Below are 10,805 nucleotides of genomic sequence, written 5' to 3' on the forward strand. Positions count from 1 at the left end.
GCTTATACTAACAAAGATTGGGTGTATAAAATGTTACAGTCAATTTAAAAAAAAATTACAAGCTCTATAATTTTGTATTAGGTAAAGACAAATAAACCATAAAAATTACAGATTATAAAAAAAGATATTCACGACTCAAATATTTTAACACGTGGCCACGAGATTCTATTACACTTGATAAATATATTTTTTTTATTTGACTGGATGGCAAACGAGCAAATGGGTCTCCTGATGGTAAGAGATCACTTGATATATTTTTTAAATGCCAAAATAAGTGTTTCCAGCTTATTATTTCTCATACAGAGGTTGATATAACTCTTTGCGTATGCAATGATTAAGTACTTAAAATATTAAAGAATTTTACAACAATTTCTATGAACATTTTTAAACATTTTCTCTGGAGTTCCTGCAACTCTGTTAAATTTTATCCTATTATTTTATGCGCGTATAGAGGCGTTATTACAACGTTCAATTGGCAAAAATCATAAATCTACTAACCATGTGAATTTCGATTTTCATTCGTGATCTAATCAGTAGGTATCTACTTCTATTTTAAGATAAAAAAGTGTTATTAATATAACACCGCTAACCGACAGTAAAAAATGACATAAAGTTTTAATAGAGGGAATCAACCCAAGTTATAAATTTTATTGACGCTACAGCTCGTAGAACCTGGCCATGGCTCTTGCTTGCGACGAGAGGAAAAGCACTCTATATTTTAAACCAGAAAAAGGGATATTACTTTAATAAATTTTGACGACCGGATGGTCAAGGGGTTAGAGAACCTGACTACGAAGCTTGAGGTCCCGGGTTCGATTCCCGGCCGGGGCAGATATTTGTATGAATAATACGAATGTTTGTTCTCGGGTCTTGGGTGTTTAATATGTATTTAAGTATGTATTTATCTATATAAGTATGTTTATCCGTTGCCTAGTATCCATAGTACAAGCTTTGCTTAGTTTGGGACTAGGTCAATTGGTGTCAAGTGTCCCATGATATTATTTTGATACTATAAATCTCATAACCAGCAAGCGTCGCGTAAGAGTAAGACCCCCTAAGACTAGGTGGAGCGATGATCTTCGCAAGGTAGCTGGCAGTAACTGGATGAGAGTGGCCGAGGGTCGTGCTCAGTGGCGTGCAATTGGAGAGGCCTATATCCAGCAATGGACTAAGATCGGCATGATGATGATGATGATGAAATCTCATAAAGTGTAGGTATTTTAATCTCACACAAAAAAAAATGTTGGAAAGAGTTTTAGAATATAACTTCCAGCTGACATTCTCTTGGAGACAATGTTTGCAGTTTTACCCTTGTTTGTATGATCTGAGAGTTTTACCTAATTCAAATCGGTTAGTTAGGCAGTCACGTACAAGCAATGTGTTTGTTTTTGGAATATCAGTGGGTACCTACATGTTATAAGTATAATGACTTTTGTTTATATTTTGTTGACAGTTATACACCTACGTAGATGATTTCATGAATGCCCTTACATTTAGCGTCTGCCATTAACTCCACACATTCTTCATGATCGCCCTTCACTTTTGAAGCCTGTTTCCGTACCAAAGGCACGCTGGGGGGGACAAATGCAATTACACCGGCACTTTGTCTCTCAGCGCCTGAAAGTGCCTATTAAGTTCGGACGAATGAGCTGAAACAAAAACGCGACTTCATCTGACTTATTAAATTAGGACTGTCATTACAATGTTGTCTTAAGAGTTCTTACATTTGGATTTTGCTTTTGAGTTTTATCAGGGTTGACTTCATTTATGATTTTTGCTTTTTAAATGTAATTTTTAAGATAAAGTCAGTGAAATTATGAAGGAGCTAATTCATAAGTTATTCAAGACTTGACAGCATATTTAAGTACTGCACACTAGTTTATTTCCACGTATTTGTACTTTTAATAGTATAGTACTTTATCCCTAATAGTACTAATATATGCGAAAGTGACTTTGTTTGTTTGTTCCGCTTTCACTTCGTGATCAAAACGTTAACTTTATCAAGTTTGTACCAAGTTAGTTAAGGTTATGTAGTAGGTTTAGTTGAAGTAGTTGTTTCAAGTTTACAAGTGAATGTTGGTAATATTAACGCTAGGTTAGAATTACATAAGTTGTGTTGTAACGTAATGTTCCACAAAAAAATAGTAACAACATCTCTCTACTTTGTGACTCGGGTGATATAAAATAGGTTTATATAAGCAATAAGGTTTTTCATTGTTACTAACATGGTATGGATAATCTCCGAAATAAAAGAATATTATTATTATTATAAAATACAATAATTTCTTCCTTGCAGATAGAAAATGACGTGACCCTTCAACGTTACTCTCGTCTCTATTAGAGCTTCAGACTGGAAACGGGTAAATTAATTTCAACGCGTCAGCTCTTATGAGTCGGCTAAAAAATTACCTAAGCCTTCAAAATTTGGTCCTTTGTTCATAACAGGGGTATTATACATATAAGTAAAATTAAAATGTAAAAAAGATTAATATTCTTCCATATTTTCAGTTTATCCCTGTAACAACAAGAAAGTAGATTTAGGACGCTACCTATAAATAACAAAATTCTCTGTAGAAGTCCAAATTGTTTTCTCAAAACAAACACTGGGTGCGTGCCGCGAGTAGATATTTGTTCAAGAACACGGATTTTATCTTGGAAATCTTTCAGAATGATTAGAAAAACATTTTCCTGGAATCGCGTTACAATAAAACGCAGAAAATCTCAATAAACGAAATTAGAGCAAAACAAAGATTTCATTTCGTCATATTTTATCAATTTTCGATATATGAATATGAGTTTTTCTGGCTCATTAGTTACACCAAAAAACATGTTTCCTTCCTTTATTTATGAAGATACATCGTCAAAGTAACCACTTGGTCATCTGGTTTATTTCATAACTGTTTTATTTCTTGCAAGTTTCTAAAATCTGTTCATTATACAAGCACAAATAGATTGTTATGCTTCATTCTTGACGATGACGCGTGACGTGATATTTCGGTGCTGTGCCTAAGTGCGATTGCTCGGTTTTAGGGCTTCGTAGTAAGGAAGACATTTTTGCTACAAACTATTACGAACAATTACGAACGTACGTACGGGATGTAAGTCTACAGTGAACTGCAAACAGATCGATATGGGCAAAAACACAAAAATATTTATCCAATCCACAACCTTAACGTTAATCGAATAAAGCCGTGTGTATACCTACATATTTTTGTAACTATAACAGGAAACTAAAGTACATAGGTATGTTGTATTTTTAATGTATTAACCTTAGCGGTCCCCTGACACCGACTGCGCTTAGATAAAAAAATGTTACTAGGTAGGTACTTATGCTAAATTAACTTAGGCTAATTTTGCGGGAAATCTGCATAGTCCCTGCGGGATAGTGATAAACGAATTCTTCGCAGATGAAGTCGCGGGCAACAGTGAGTATGTTTGGCAAAAAGTTAGTTTATGAGATGGATTAAGACACAGGCTACTTTTTATCCCGATATTCCCGCGGGATAGGGATAAAATCTAGAAATAACAACCACTGGGCTTAGAGTCATGAAATTTGGTATGTTAGTTGCTGGACGTCTGGAATAACACATAGGCTACTTTTTAACCTGATATTCACACGGGATAGGGATAAAATCTCGAACTAATAACCGCTGGGGTTAGAGTCACGAAATTTGGTATGTAGATAGCTGGACATCTGGAATAACACATAAGCTACTTTTTATTCCGATATTCCCACGGGATAGGGATAAAATCTCGAAATAACAACCGCTGGGTTTAGAGTCATGAAATTTGGCATGGTTGTTATAATATAACGTCAATGAAAACCACGATGTAATTTTAGGGAATTCCCTTGAGAATTTAATAAAATCCCGGAATTTCAATTCAACTGCTGTATCTAATGATTTACGCGTGCGAAGCCGCGGGTAAACTCTAGTGCATAATATTTTTTTTACTTTTTAGTTGTCTTTTAGTTATTATTTTTTAATAGTGTACAAGTGACTTGGATATCCTGGCTGCAGCATCAGCTCATCGTGTTGCCACCATTGCATTGTATGTAGAAACAAATACTGATCAAAAGGAATCAAACACGACATATCTGCTATTATTTTTTCAAGAGTATACTGGTGTGCTGGATATCCTGGCTGCAGCATCAGGTCGTCGTGTTGCCAACTTTGCACTGTATGTAGAATCAGATACTGATCAAAACGAATCCAAACACGACATATGTGCTATTATTTTTTAAAGAGTACTAGTGTGCTGGATATCCTGGCTGCAGCATCAGCTCATCCTGTTGCCACCATTGCATTGCATGTAGAATCAAATACTGATCGAAAGGAATCAAACACGACATATCTGCTATTATTTTTTCAAGAGTATAGGTATTGGTATTGGTGTGCTGGATATCCTGACTGCAGCATCAGCTCGTCATTTTGCCACCATTGCATTGTATGTAGAATCAAATACTGATCAAATCGAATCCAAACACGACATATGTGCTATTGTTTTTTAAAGAGTGCTGGATATGCTGAGCTGAGTCCTTTTGGCATCATACTAGAAAACCTGCTTTCAAATAAAAAAAATCGCATTCAAATCGGTCCACCCGTTTACGAGCTACGGTGCCACAGACAGACAAACAGACACATAGACACACAGCGGTCAAACTTATAACACCCCTCTTTTTGCGTCGGGGGTGACAGATAGATTTTGAAAGAGTGCATCTTATACCAAGAGTCTTCTACGTAGTAGGTACTCTATAGATAAGATCTTATCAGTGTTATTAAAAGCTCCATAAATAACTTTTGCAAAAACCAAAACATCAAAACGATTTCTTGATCATCAGAGTATGGCCTCGATTTTTTACACCGTCGTAAAACAGGGGAAAACGATGGATGGTTCTTGGACGGCAAATACCAACACTTAGGAAGCTATAGAATGGACATAATACATCTGTGGATAGAGTGGGCAAACTGTACGACGAACAAACCATCGTTGATTTATCTGCATGTCCAAGATTTCAATTTGAACAGCAATACGTTATTTAAAAAGCAATCTTCATAAGATATTTATAGTGCCTATTTAGTCGATATAGTAGTCGATTTATGTTCATTTTTGAGCTTGTAACTTAAGAATGTTGTTTGCAGTTCAGCCGTAAAGATAGGAACATTATTATTGTATATTGAACTACATTCGACGATTAATCGTTTTGACTTTACGGAACAGCTAGCATAAACTAAATTTCTCTTGAAACTGCTTATATTTAGAGACGGGAAAATAACACAGAGCACGGCAGTTCGTATTATGTCATGCGTTGGATGCATGGCAATCCTATCTAGGTACTGATTAGATTAACATTTTGAAATTAAGCAGATATGTTGTTTACCTGTAGGTACCGTGCTTGATTATAGGTATAATAATTTCCCTCGGCTCTTTGCCCGCGGCAGCAATCGATTAGGCGGTGCGATCAAGCAATAAATAATATTAGACCTAGCTATCTTATTATATACCCCTCGTTTTGCTCACCAACAAGTCTAGTGGCACTCTTGTTTGCGATAGTGTTTACCTAAAATAGTAGATTGTTCAACAAGGGAGGAAAACAACCAATATCACACGAGGTAACTTATATTTCGAATGTGATATTCATGTATTTCCTTAATTAAACGCTGCTTTACATCTCGACTACAAGGAAAGTAAAAAAATATACATAATGTAAGTACCTACATGATAAAAAATGTATCGAATAAGAAAAACTAAAATGAATAGAGAAAAATTGTACAATTCATAAAAGACAATGTAAGTATCTTTTTTTTAAGCATAGGTTGAAGGTCAATGTGGTCATTTAAAAAAAACAACTTACTTTATTGTTTTGCTGAACATCTGTCACAAGTCTTTGTACCTAATAATAGAAATCCCAATATTGATGATCAAGACATAGACCTGGTAATGAATCAAGATTTCCAATTAGAACTCCCAATAAAACACATTGCTCCTTCAGAAGTTATCAAGGAAATCATAAACTTGATAACAAGAAAGCACCTGGATTTGACCTAATAACTAAAGAGGTACTCCAAGAATTGCCAAGAAAAGCAGTAATATTCTTAACATCATTATTTAATGGGATACTAAAAACAAAGCACTACCCACAACTCTGGAAAGTGTCTCAAATAGTTATGGTTCACAAGGAGGGCAAACCAACATCTGATGTCACCTCCTATAGACCTATTAGTCTGCTTCCAGTAGTATCAAACCTCTTTGAGAAACTTTTACTTCTGAGAATGCTCCCAATACTTGCTGAGAAATCCATAATACCTGATCACCAGTTTGGATTTCGAACAGAGCATGGTACAATCGAGCAAGTACACCGAGTGTACGAAAGTATCAGGAAATCGTTAGAAGATAAAGAGTACTGCTGTTCTGCATTTCTTGACATCAAACAGGCTTTTGATAAGGTGTGGCATAGTGGACTTTTATACAAAATTAAGCTATGGCTTCCTCACACATTGTTTGAGCTTTTGAAATCATATCTGTCTGATAGAATATTCCAAGTAAGGGAAGGACATAGTACATCCAAGTTCTACGACATCTTAGCAGGCGTACCACAGGGATCCGTGCCCGGGCCCATACTGTACACAATTTTTACAGCGGACCTGCCAGCGAGGCCAGGAATCACCACAGCGACGTATGCAGATGATACAGCAGTTCTAGCAAGTCACAATAACCCGTACATAGCCTCTAAAATGATACAGGACAATCTAAACGAGATACAGAGTTGGTTGAAGAAGTGGAGAGTGAATGTTAGTACAACTAAATCAGTACAGGTCACTTTCACATTGCGACAAGGGAACTGTCCGCCTATTAAGCTGGGTGAAGAGGAACTGCCCCACAAAGATACTGTAAAGTATCTAGGCATGCATCTCGATCGGAAACTAAACTGGAGACACCACATACAATCCAAAAGAGACCAAGTGAACCTAAAAATGAGGAACATGCAGTGGCTCCTGGGGAGAAACTCTGTACTCAGCACGGATAATAAATTACTAGTGTATAAGACCATCTTAAAGCCGATATGGACCTACGGTGTACAACTCTGGGGCTCTGCTGCCACCTCTAACATAAACATCCTACAGAGAATGCAAAACGCCATCCTAAAAAGCATCTCAAATGCACCATGGTTTATTAAAATTTCAGAGGTTCACGAACAACTGAAAATGAACACAGTGAAGGAGGAAATAAGCTCAGTTGCTAACCGTTACAAAGAAAGACTAGAAAGGCATCCAAATCATCTTGCTACCAGCTTAGCCAAGCCAGCTCATAAAAAGCGTCTTAAAAGATCTGCTATAATGGATTTAGTAACCAGCACAGACAGCTGAAGCGTTGATGTTGAAAGAGAAGAGGCTCCCGATGGGGATCTTCCTCGACAAGCCTATCTCACTTCAACCCATCTGCTTATAGTCTAGGGACTGATTGCAAGATAAAGAATTGGAAAAAAAAAGCAATAAATTGTTTAACAAAATTTGAAATGTTCAAAATAATGATTAGAGACAAACTGTACATAAAATAAGATTTTTTGTCAATTTATTTCTAAAATTAGTATGTTATCATTATCAAATTGAACCATATACCATTGTCATTTACCTACCAATTGTTTTTTTTTATTAACAATTTCTTAACTCTTTTGTTTTATACGTCTGCATATAAGAAACTAAAGAAAATAATTTAATAATATTAAAGATTGGTTTTTTGGAATCTTTTTGTATTTTTTATTTCAATTGCAATTTTTTTGTTACTTTTACGGTCATCCCGTAAAACCCATATCGAATTTACAAATTGAATAATTGAATATTGATGATGAATTGAATTTGATTGATGGAATAGATGCATAGAAAAACCAGAAAAATAAAACCAGCGCTGGGAATCGAACCCAGGTCCTCGGCATTCCGTGCCACGTGCTATACCACTACACCACCACTGGACAGTGATACAGACATGAATTTCTCCTATGCACCACATATCTCAGCTTGTTTGCTTTCTTATTTAGTCACTTAAGCAGCGAAACTAGCGACATCTATGCTGTAGCCCTCATCGAGAAACTTTCAGCACCCCATTGGAACTTTGGAACTAACCGCTCACCCGGACAAGAGATGTCGTTATTATTAAGCAATCAAATTAAGATTGGTTTTTTGGAATCTTTTTATATTTTTATTTCAATTCCAAATTTTTTGTTACTTTTACGGTCATCCCGTAAAACCCATATCGAAAATACAAACTGAAATATAGATGCATAGAAAAACCAGACAAATAAGACCAGCGCTGGGAATCGAACCCAGGAAGGAGGAGGGAGGAGGGTCTTATTTTTCTGGTTAGCTTTATCAAAAAAAGTGGTGTTCTGATCACTCGAGTTAAATAACGTGACGTTTAGGTAGGTACGCTTTTTTCGGATTTTTTGTAACGCCCTGAGAGATTCTAAAAATTTTGAGAACATTATTGTTGTAGAAATGCAAGAAACAATTTGAAACCTCTTCCAAAGTTCCTCGCATTCACTCATTGAAACTGGGCGCAAACTGCTCGCTGAGTTTCAGTCAGTAAATATTAGATGTAGTGAATGTCCTATTCCTATTCTGTCACACAGTAGAATAATATCTGAAACTCGAGATAAATCCCAGCTTATCAATTACTCATTTACTTATTATCTCAATTACTTATTAGTTATTAGGTACATTCATTTAATAAAAATCATAATCTTTTGACCTTTGCGGTGAAGGAAAACATAGCGAGGAAACCTGCACACAGCTACGAAGTAATTCAACGGCATATGTGATGTTCCCAATCCGCACTGGGCTCGCGTGGTAACAACGGTCTAAGCCGTATCATTCTAAGAGAAGGCCTGTGCCCTGCAGAGGGGCGTAAATAGGCCGACATGAGAGTAGGTATTGATATAATAAATATAATAAAGCACATTTTTAAAGTCTTGTTTAGGATTTGATCAGGGGAACGCGGAGCCATTTGGGGGCCCACCAAGACCGGAGGCCCGGGGCGGGCCGCCCCTTCCGCCCCCCAGTTAGTCCGCTACTGAGGCGGATCATTTAATTTACCGCCTACGACCATTTTTTTTCTAATAATATACATAATTGTTCCTTATTGATTAACTGACAGAATGTGCGAAAACTTGTGGCATTTTTAACTAAGTACACAATAAAACTATCTGACCTGATTCTAGTGCTCCACTTCCGAATATAAAATTAGAAAGTCTAGAAAGCAAATGAGCTGTTTCCTATCAAGGAAAACAGCGAATGATTAACAAAATGTTGCAGAGCAACCTAGATACCCGGTAGATAGTGATTGGTTCAGTTCAACGTAGGTTCAGAAAATGATTTTACCAAAATCAATAACGTTCCTATGTACGTAACACCTCAACATTTGCAATGAATTTAAAAAAACTGAGTTTATGGCAACATGTCGACTTCAAAGCTAGGCACGTGGACCGTGATATCAATCAATAGGTATAAGTTTTTACTTCTCATCAAAATCAAAATCAAAACATCATGCTCGTAAACTTCGTATTTATGCGACATAAAATGACTTTTTATACTCTAGTGCATGTATTTAAAGTAAAATCTTCGTCTAAGACCTTGGTAATCAGGTGCCAACAGCCACAAACAAAAATGTGTGTGTGTGTGTGTGTGTTTAATACTTTTTTATTTGAATAAAACTAAAAATCAATCAAATCAATCAAAATAAATCAATAAAAGTAAAAAATATAATTATATAGCAATGCATGAAAAATAAAAGGTACCTAATAAGTGAACAATTGATTCCACTGTTGCTATTTCATCTCATCGCAATCAAAGTGAAAAGCAGGGTGTAAAACTCTATCAATAAGCCCATTTTCCCCTCGACCCCATGTTGTACGAGTACAATCTACTATTAGACTAATGAAAGAAAGCGAGGCACGTCAAAAAACATCCCTTATTTAGTTATTCATTATATCAATACCTACTCTCATGTCGGCCTATTTACGCCCCTCTGCAGGGCACAGGCCTTCTCTTAGAGTGATATGGCTTAGACCTTTGCTATCTACCACGAGAGCCCAGTGCGGATTGGGAACATCACACATGCCGTTGAATTTCTTCGTAGCTGTGTGCGTTACCTCGCCATGTTTTCCTTCACCGCAAAGGTCAAAAGAATATGATTTTTATTAAATGAATGTACCTAATAACTAATAAGTAATTGAGATAATAAGTAAATGAGCTGGGATTTATCTCGAGTTTCAGACATTATTCTACTGTGTGATAGAATAGGAATAGGACATTCACTACATCTAATATTTACTGACTGAAACTCAGCGAGCAGTTTGCGCCCAGTTTCAATGAGTGAATGCGAGGAACTTTGGAAGAGGTTTCAAATTGTTTCTCGCATTTCTACAACAATAATGTTCTCAAAATTTTTAGAATCTCTCAGGGCGTTACAAAAAATCCGAAAAAAGCGTACCTACCTAAACGTCACGTTATTGAACTCGAGTGATCAGAACACCACTTTTTTTGTTAAAGCTACTTGACACTGTTACCGTTACCTCTCGGCCTAATTTTAGTATACCTTATCTAGTACTCTGCTTTAAACGTACCTACACGCGATTATTTACATAACTGAAACATGTGTTATTTTTTTCCAGGCATTGAGAGGCCACTGAAGATCACCAAAATGGGTCGTAATAGTTCAAACGACGACCCTAACGGAGAACTTGGTATTCTCTTAGTGGTCACCGTCATTCTTGGACTGCTGCTAATGCTGTCGCTACTGATGTGCTACGC

This window comes from Choristoneura fumiferana, chromosome 4 (assembly GCF_025370935.1).
Source record: "Choristoneura fumiferana chromosome 4, NRCan_CFum_1, whole genome shotgun sequence".
Lineage (NCBI taxonomy): Eukaryota > Metazoa > Arthropoda > Insecta > Lepidoptera > Tortricidae > Choristoneura > Choristoneura fumiferana.